Source organism: Mastomys coucha, unplaced genomic scaffold, assembly GCF_008632895.1.
Source record: "Mastomys coucha isolate ucsf_1 unplaced genomic scaffold, UCSF_Mcou_1 pScaffold20, whole genome shotgun sequence".
Lineage (NCBI taxonomy): Eukaryota > Metazoa > Chordata > Mammalia > Rodentia > Muridae > Mastomys > Mastomys coucha.
In genome coordinates, this window is record NW_022196903.1 from 73162884 (window position 1) to 73173284 (window position 10401).

The 10401-nt window shown below is 36.4% G+C and overlaps 1 long non-coding RNA gene across 1 annotated transcript in view; it reads right to left on the reverse strand.

Moving 5' to 3' along the window:
* The window catches only part of LOC116098200, a 23155-nt gene extending 13621 nt beyond the window's left edge, over window positions 1–9534 (reverse strand). Inside the window, exon 1 of the long non-coding RNA XR_004121741.1 lies at window positions 9338–9534. This is a non-coding gene — a long non-coding RNA (uncharacterized LOC116098200). The remainder of the gene's footprint in view (window positions 1–9337) is intronic.
* Window positions 9535–10401: the final 867 nt, after the last annotated feature.

Sequence of the window (10401 nt, forward strand, 5' to 3'; positions counted from 1 at the left end):
TTTGGAGGGGAAACTGGGAATGGAGAAATTTACATGTAAATAAAGAAAATATCTAAAAAAAAAAAACATATTTTAGGTAAATAAAATTACATCACATTCTTGCTTCCCTTTTGTACCCCAACTCCTCCCAGAGAACTCCCTTCAATACCTGAAATACCTTTTTTTATTTTTGTCATATTCTTTAGAATTTATAAAATATTGTAGCAATAAAAATGAGTATTATAAAAATTGTTTGATATAAAACAATAATCAATTGAACAGTCCTGTATAGATGCTTTTCTACAGAAATAATGAAAATATATTTTTTCTCAACATAAATTTTAAATATCTCCAAACATATTAACTGTATACTTTAAAATCATACATCACTACTAGTATTTTTAAATGAACATAAAAAGATAAAGTCTTTTTGTTTCTTTGTTTTGTTTTTAGTAGATCTTAAAATCTTGGCTTTTACTGAGGTACAAGCCCAAAATAAGAACAATTTTTAGACATTGAAGTTCATTGCAATAAGGCTGTACCTCAAAGATGCTCACATAACCAAAGGATTTTACCTCCATAGTAGCTAAGCTAAGAGTTGACAGTTCTACTGTGTCAAGGAATCAATTGTAGGCATGATTTTTGGATTCATATTTCCTGTTATGGTCAAAGCTATTTGACTTGAGAGATTGTCTTCATTCTCAGCCAACAGAGTACAGGTTACATTCATTTAAGAAATGGTGTGTGTATTAAGATGGTCTATCCATGAAGTCATTCACCAACTGTCTAAATGAACATTGGTTCTGCTTGGAGGGTGGCACAGACATTAAGTGAGGGTAAGAATCTGGTTCATTGGCTGTGATAATTTTAAAAGCATTCATCTCAGAGAAAGAGTAAAGTCTTCTTCAAATTTGATACAACAGTTACAAACATCAAGCAAAGCATTCAGTCTCACTCTTTGTTGTTCTCTTACAAGCCAGCTACCAAGTTATTTGTCTACATTTCGTTTGGCTGTATAAATACATTTGAAATATGTAAGCTCTTCTGAAAAACATAGTATAGGGTAAAAACATTAAACAAACAATCCTACAAATAGAGAGGCTGAAATAGGAGAAGCCTAATTTCAAGACCATTATGTGGTACACAGCAAGACACTGTCATGTACAAACAAGCAGAAAATATATATTTGGATTGTACAATATTGGACATATTTCTCCAATTACCAAATTAGAGAGAAAACTGGATGACGATCAATTTCTAATTCCTCATATTTTTGATTTCAGTCGATTAGGATATGTTGGTAATATTAATTTTCATATTAAGTTGTTAAAAAAGTGTTACTTCCTATTATTTTTATTGTTAGAGGTGGAATTATGTTTGTGTGGGTTTGTTGAAAGATTACTTTCTTGCTTCTTCTAGACTGTGGTTTTTTGCTCCTTATGTTGGCGTTTTCTATCTACTATTCTTTGAAGGGCTGGATTTGTAGAAAGATATTGTGTAAATTTGGTTTTGTCATGGAATATCTTGTTTTCTCCATCTATGGTAATTGAGAGTTTTGCTGGGTATAGTAGCCTGGGCTAGCATTTGTGTTCCTTTAGGGTCTATATGACATCTGCCCAGGATCTTCTAGCTTTCATAGTTTCTGGTGAGAAGTCTGGTGTAATTCTGATAGGCCTGCCTTTACATGTTACTTGACATTTTCTCTTACTGCTTTTAAAATTCTTTCTTTGTTTAGTGAATTTGGTGTTTTTATTATTATGTGATGGGAAGAATTTCTTTTCTGGTCCAGTCTATTTGGAGTTCTGAAGGCTTCTTCTATGTTCATGGGCATCTCTTTCTTTAGGTTAGGGAAGTCTTCCATAATTTTTTTGAAGATATTTACTGGCCCATTACATTGGGAGTCTTCACTGTCTTCTATACCTATTATCCTTAGGTTTGGTCTTCTCATTCTGTCCTGGATTTCCTGGATGTTTTGGATATTAGTTTTGGTATTTTATTTGACTGTTGTGTCTATGTTTTCTATGGTGTCTTCTGCCCCTGAGATTCTCTCTTCTATCTCTTGTATTCTGTTGGTGATGCTTGCATCTAGGACTCCTGATTTCTTTCCTAGGATTTCTAACTGCAGGATTGTCTCCTTTTGTGATTTCTTTATTGTTTATATTTCCATTTTTAGATCCTAGATGATTTTGTCCATTTCCTTCACCTGCTTGATTGTATTTTCCTGTATTTCTTTAAGGGATTTTCGTGTTTCCTTTTAAAGGGCTTCTAGCTGTTTACCTGTGTTCTTCTGTATTTCCTTGATGGAATTATTTATGTCCTCCTTAAAGTCCTGGATCATCATCATGAGAAGTGATTTTAGATCTGAATCTTGCTTTTCCAATGGGATGTTGTGTCCAGGACTTTTTATGGTGGGAGAATTGGGTTCTGATGATGCGAAGTAACCTTGGTTTCTATAGCTTGTGTTCTTATGCTTGCCTCTGGCCATCTGGTTATCTTTAGTGCTACCTGCCCTGGCTAAATCTGACTGTACTCTGTCCTTCCTGTGATCCTGGTTGTGTCAGAACTCCTCAAAGTCAAACTGTCTCTGTGATCATGTGATTCTGGGATCCTGTGTTCCTAGACCAGTTAGAGCTCCTGAGAGTAGAGCTTACTCTAGGTGTTGTGGGACTGGCTGCAAAATTTGTGCCCAAGGTCTGCTCTGAGCACTGGCCCAGATAGACCGGAAGCAACTCATGCCCTTGAGCTGACAGAGTTCCTGCATGCCTGGGTGCAGCTGGTCCCAGTTACTCCTAGTGTTGGGACAGATGTTGTATCCTCTTCACCTCTGATCCTCTCATCCTGGGTGTGTTAGAGCACCTGGAAGTGGAGCTTCCTCTGGGTATTGTGTAACTGGCTGCAAAATTTGCACCCAAAGTCTGCTCAGGGCACTAGCCAAGACAGACCAGAAGCAAATCATGCCCCTGGGCTGGCAGAGCTCCTGCATGCCTAGGTCCAGCTGGTTCCAGTTACTCCCGGTGTTGGGACAGATGTTGTTTCCTCCTCACCTCTGAACATCTTTCTTTTAATTTTCAATTCCAATCCTTTACTAATTCCTACTATTGCATTTAAATAATTATATTAATTTGTGGCACTGAAATCTATTCATAATTAGAGGTTTCCAGAGTTCTGTCAATTGGGAATTTCCTCATACATAATCATGTTACCCAGAACAACTGTGTCTTCATTGAATCATTTCCTGAATGTGTGTATATACATTCATGGCTTTGTCTCAGTTTCTTGTTTTCTACATCAGCTGCTATTCCCATTATGATGTTAACTGCCACTGGGGAAAGGGAATGCAATAGAAGTTTAACAGATACAGTGAAAGATCCCAACTTTTTTACATTAAATGTGGAAGGAAGGATTTATACCACAAAATTTTTATATTAAAATTAAATTTCTGAATAATAATTTGTCTAATTTCCTCCTAAATAACCATAAAACAGTATATTAAAACTCAACTAAAACATGTATCAAAAATTTTCAGTTTCTAAACCTTTGAACCAAATATCTTCAATAATTTACAATTTACCAACTATTTATTACCCTGCTTCAAATGCAGAGGGAGCAAAAATGTAGATTTAAAAAAATAATAAAATTAATAATCTTCCATAAAAATTTATAAGATAAAATAGACAGCACAAATAAATATGCAAAATTAAAAGTTAAAAAACCATCACATTCACTAGTTACAGCAAGAGTGTTAGACATAATTTTATAGACATTTCACAATCTCAGATCTTCAAATCTCTAAGACTTGGGAATTCATACTACATCGTCAGGAATTCACTAGCATTTAGACACTTGTTCATTGTTTATATATTCACTGTGTGTAACAATACTAAATTAAATCACTATACATCAATAATTATATTTTGTTTAATTAAAAAAATTAAAAATTAGCCAATTTGGTAAAAGAGGAAAGCAATCATTACCAAAACTCAGTTAAAATAATGTAGATAAAATTATTATTTATACATTTAAATATTAAATATGTAAGGAAATTTAATTTTAGATTTAAATTTCATTGGAAAAGTACATCAGGCATAATTTATTCACTCATTTCACAGGATATTCAAGGACATGAGAAACATATCTCTTTCAAATTTACTTTTGGGGATTGGTATGACCCTAATACTATAATCATAATCTATCAACTATAATCATTCAAATTATCAAACAATCATTTGTGAGTTTAATAAAAAGGGATATGTTATGCAAACATTATAACCAGTGTGATTCACTATATATAAATATATATATATGTATAGTTTATATATATAGAACATATATATATATATATATTCATAGTTTTAATGTATAATAGTTTTCCAAATAACCAGAATAGAGGAAATGTCTTAGCTTAAAGAAGAGCATCTAAAATATGAAAATTGAACATGATACCTAAGAGCAAATGGCTAAGGTGTTTGATACAAAGAGGCACAAGCTCATAATCTGTCCTCAACAGACTCTCTAGGCTCTATAGTCTATCAGTAGATAGAAAACCAAATAAATGAAACAAACATAATCATTTTATCTTTTATTTATTTTACACTCCAGATTTTATTATCTTCCAGGTCCACACTCTGACTGTTCCATATCCCATACCTCCTACCCCCTGTCCCCATGAGGTTGTCACATACAAAGGTAGACCTATCAGAATCACACAAGACTTCTAAGCAGAGACACTAAAAGCCAGAAGAGCCTGGTCAGACGTCATGCAGACTCTAAGATAACACAAATGCCAGCCCAGGCTACTACACCCAGTAAAAATCTTAATCAATATAGATGGAGAAAAAAAATATTCCAGGACAAAACCAAATTCAAACAATATCTATCTACCAACCTAGCCCTACAGAATATCCTAGAATTAAAACTCCAACAAGAGGTAGATACTTACAAGATATTAATCATATCACAAAAAGAGCCACAAGGAGAGGACCATAAGCACTTAAAGCCACCTACAAAAACAAACATAACAAGAACCGACTGTCATCTGTCTTTAATATCTCTCAATATCAATGGACTCAACTCACCTATAAAAAGACATAAGATAACAAAATGGATATATAAACAAAATCCAGCATTTTCTTTTCCTTTCTTTCTTTCTTTCTTTCTTTCTTTCTTTCTTTCACTCTTTCTTTCTTTCTTTCTTTCTTTTTTCTTTCTCTCTTTCTTTCTTTCTCCCTTTTTTTCAAAACAAGGTTTTTCTGTATAGCCCTGACTGTCCTGGAACTCACTCTGTAGACCAGGCTGGCCTGGAACTCAGAAATCTGCCTGCCTCTGCCTCCCAAGTATTGCTGAGATTAAAGGCATGTACCACCACTGCCCTACAAGATCTAGCATTTTACTGCATACAAGAAATACACCTCAATAACAAAGGCAGACACTATATTAGAGTAAAAGAATAGATAAAGTTCTTCCAAGCAAATGGTCCCAAGAAACAAGCTGGAATTACCATCCTAATTTCCAATAAAATAGACTTTCAATCAAAAGTTATCAAGGGTGAAGAGGAAGGCCACTTCATATTTATAAAAGGGAAAATCCACCAAGAGAATGTATCAATTCTGAATATCTATGCCCCAAATGCAAGGGTACCCACATTTATAAAAGATACTTTACTAGAGCTCAAAACATACATTGAACCACATACAATGATAGTGGGAGACTTCAACACCCACTCTCACTAATGGACAGGTCATTGAAACAGAAACTAAACAGACACAGTGAAACTAATAGAGATTATGAACTGAATGGATTTAACAGATATATATAGAACTTTTCATCCTAAAACAAAAGAATATACTATACCTTCTTCTCAGTACCTCATGGCACCATCTCCAAAATCAACCATATAATTGGTCATAAAACAACCCTCAACCAAAAACAAGAAGATTGAAATAATGCCATGCCTCCTATCAGATCACCATGGCCTAAGGCTGACCTTCAATTACAGCAAAACAAAAGAAAGCTCATATACACATGGAAGGTGAACAACTCTACTCTGTCTCCTGGGATTAATGGTGTGTACCACCTTGCTTAGACCAAAGCTTATCTTGGTGGGATCTTGCCCCAAAGGCACCACTCCCTTAATCTGTTTATCTCCTTGAACATAGGATTCAATTCTATTTCCTTCATTATGCCCCTTTATTACTTGAACTATACATTTTATATTTTTTCTTTCTCAGCTTGTTCCTTTTCATTAAAATGCTCTTCATAAGACTAAACTAGAGAACAAATGCAAAGTGCCCAAATCTACATTCTCCCAAACAAAATCATCATCAGGCTTATCACAGCAATATCCAACTCCTGGTACCAACTTTTGTCTTAGTTAGGATTCCTGTGTTTAGCCGGGCAGTGGTGGCACACTCCTTTAATCCCAACACTTGGGAGGTAGAGGCAGGCAGATTTCTGAGTTCGAGGCCAACGTGGTCTACAGAGTGAGTTCCAGGACAGCCAGGTCTATACAGAGAAACCCTGTCTTGAAAAAACAAAAAACAAAACAACAGCAACAACAAAAACCCAAAAATAAAAAATAAGATTACTGTGCTTAACCTTTTCATAATGTGGGTAACCCTCAAAAGTTAGGAAAGTCATGGTCTTATATGCAAAGTTATAAGCAAATTCCCTATTACTGTTATTTTTAAAGAGTACTTATTATGATTGTATAGAACATGAGCAAGATAAGGTGAACAATGTCCTAGACACATTCATGCTTGCTATGTATTCTAGAAAAAGAGACATGATAATTTCATAAGTACCTATCAAAATGTTCTTTTCTACCTTGAACAACTACATGTCATAGTGGCAAAGCTTCACACAAACAAATATGTACTTTAGTGTTCTTCAATGGTTTATTTTCTACTTATTTTGTCAAACTTCCAAGCCTAATGTGACCATCTTACTACAGTTAATAACTTCCTTTGAGGCTTTCTCTATTCCAAAGTAACACTGCTTGATGGACTCAGGGCTTATAATTGCACAACTGTGTACATATATATCTCTGTGTTTGGCTCTTATGATGTTGTTTGTGATACTGTAGATGACAACCTTGATACTTCTTTGTAGTTTCTCTAAAAATATCCCTCCCTTTGCCCTTTCCTGTAGTGATTGATACTGTAACTAATTTTCTGTTTCTTTCTCTTCTTTTAATTTATCTTATTGGAGTATATTACAACATCTGGTACTGGAAAATGATTAAATGGTTTTTGCTAAAAAAAAAGGTCCTTCTAGGCCTTTGATTTCTCCCTACTAATGTAATCATCATTTTACCCCCTGCATAGTTTCTACTGCCTTTATGTATTATAATTTCTTAATAGCCTTATCCTATTCTTTATGATTGAATAACAGTTGATAGATACATATAGTACCTTTTCTTTATTGTTATTTTATTGATTTTGTAGGCTGGTTATTTAGCCTATATATGGTTAATGGCCTGAATAAATGTGCATTATACAATTGTCTTTACCACAAATTATTATAGTTACTATGATCATTAATATGGAGGTTCCTTAAAAATGCTGAACATATACTTGTTCTCTATCCCAGCTTTCTCACTCCTGGATATGTCCTGGAATGATTAAAATTCAGGTTACAATAGAGCCACCATCATCCATGTGTTTGTTACTCAACAATTTACTTTTATAAGTTCTATCTTCTTCGATCATTATGTAGATTAGTGACAGCCATTTTGCATATACTATACTCTATATTACATTAGCAAAAACAATGAAACCATTTTTATTGATCACTTTTGAATTGCTAAAATTTGTTAAAATTAAGCAACCATTTTGAATCCTAAAACATTTTAATTATAGGAATTTCAAGTCTCCTTGCAGCTCCCACCCTTTCACCAGTGGATATCTCAGTCTTCCCCCTCCCCCAACTTTCCTCCCTCCTCTCATTGCTTAATTCCAACACTCCAAATCAGCAGGCCTTCTTAGGAATTGATAGGCCACTCTAGCCATGGAAACACATAGGCTAGTTGCAGATCTTTACCTCTCCCTACTTAGTCCAAATTCAATATTCTAATCTCATATCCATCTCTGAAGCAGATGACCTGCTGCATGCCCACTTTTTGCTTTATTGCAGATCCCAACTCGAGTAGAAATTCCATGGGAACATGCAGGCCACTTCAGCCATCAAGGCAGGTAGGTTAATTTCAGGGCTTCACATCTTCTTCTGATTACTCAAATCTAATTCCCAAGTCTCATTCTTACCTTGGAAGCAAACAATCTATTGCTCTCTCTCCTCATTCTCTGTTCTCATTCCCAGGACTAACCAGATCCTAGTATATCACCTTGCTTTCCTCTCTTCTGTGAAACAAAGACCACCCTCTACCAGTCTGTCCCTATTTCTAAGTGTCAGCTCCCAATACCAACAAACACATATTACCCTGAAGTCACCAGTGGCCACACACCGGTGGATCACAAAAGAGTTTTCTACAAGGCAACACACAGGTCCCACACTTAAGGAACAGAAAGGACAACCTGCCAAGGAACAAAGCATTCACCCAACAAAGACTAGGCCAGACTACAGCTCATAGAAATAAAATCCAAACCACCAGAAAATCTAAAATTATCCTTAATAATAAAAGATATACCGATGTGCAGGGCCGCAGGCTCTGCCACCCCCACCACCACCGCTGCTGCCATGGCAGCACTGGGCACAGGGCACTGCCACTGTCAGGCAGTGAGGGGATTAAATGGGTGGGAAGGAAAACCCACATCCCGCCAGAGGTCCGGTATACTGGGAGGGTGGACACGGAAGGCTGCCTGTACTCTCCACATCTCCCAGATGGGCATCTGGCTGTTATGAGCCATATCCCAGTCCAAGGTGGTAGTAGGAAGAGGACAACCCCGGGGGTCCCAGGGCCTCACAGAGGCCAACGATGGCAGGTTCTAGCACTTGGACATTGCAGGCTAGACTGGATATTGTGGAAGAGCTGAGAACAAAGGAAGAAAAGAGGGCGGGGAAGAGAAGCAGTAGCAGCCCCCAGTTGTTCCTACTCGAGCACAGGGTGAGGGTTGCCAGTCTGCTCTTGTGGCTGCAAACGCTGGACCACCATGACTAGTCTGGATAAAAGGCGGCAACCCATAGTCTTAAGGTGTTTTATTTTAGAAAGGAAAGGGAGAGAGAAAAGTAGAGAAAGAGGCTGGCCATGGACAAGTGGAGAAGGGAGAAGGAAGAGTAGAGACAAGAGTAAAAAGTTAAGAGAGACGAGAGAAAGAGAGAAAGAGAAGGCGGAGGGGGCAAACAGCCCTTTATATGGTGGGCGGGGCAACCTGTCTTTCTGAGGTAACTGTGGAATGAGGCTTACCTGGCAGTGGTAAGTTGACTGAGGGTGGAATTTAGCCAGAGTACAGCAGAATACTGGGAGTTTGGGGCATTGTCTACGTGATAGATCGCGCAGGATAATGGAGTTGGAGGGCTAATGGTGTCAGGCATCTATGTCTGGGGGCGAGGCTTTTTATTCTGTACCTTGTAGAATACTTCTGTACCTTGTAGAATTGGGTCTCTGGAAGCAAGCCTCCATCAACCAAAAACACAGATGGCCCTTCAGGGTCCCACACAGATGGTATCACAACTTTCTCACAACTGAGATGGTGTTATAAATCTATAGCAATAAAATACAGCAGTGTATTGACATAAGACCAATGGAATTGTTGACCAATGGAATTGAATTTAAGACCATAAATAAATCTACACACCTATAAACATATGATTTTTTTAAATAAATATCCAAAAATGCATACTGGACAGATGACAGCATCCTCAGCCAATTGTGCAGCTCAAAATGGGCATCTGTATGTTAAAAAAAAAAAAAATCAGACAGATCCATATATCCTGAACAAAAATAAACTCCAAATGGATCAATGCCCACAACATAAATCAAAATACACTGGGCCCAATAGAATAGAAAATGGGAAATAAAGTAGGACTCATTTTCCCAGGAAAAAGACTTACTGAAGATAACACCATTAGCACAGGCACTAAGATAAACAAGTAGTAGTTGCTACCTAATATAATTGGAAAGCTTCTTCATGGCAAAGGACAAACATTAGCTTACATAATATAAAAAGATTTTTATTAACTTCATATATGATAGAAGACTATTACTCAAAATCTATATATCAATAAAACAAAAAAAAGTGAGGTACCGATCTAAACAGAATTTCAAAGAGAAAATTCAAATGACTGAGAAACAAAGAAATATTCATCATGCTTCACAATCAGGGCAATGCAAGTCAAAACTACTATTAGATTTCATCTTAAACCTATCAAAATGATTAAGATCAACAAAACAGGATACTCATGCTGGAGTGGGTGTGGAGTAAGGGAGACACCAATCCAATGCTTGTAGGATTAGATTCTTATACAGAC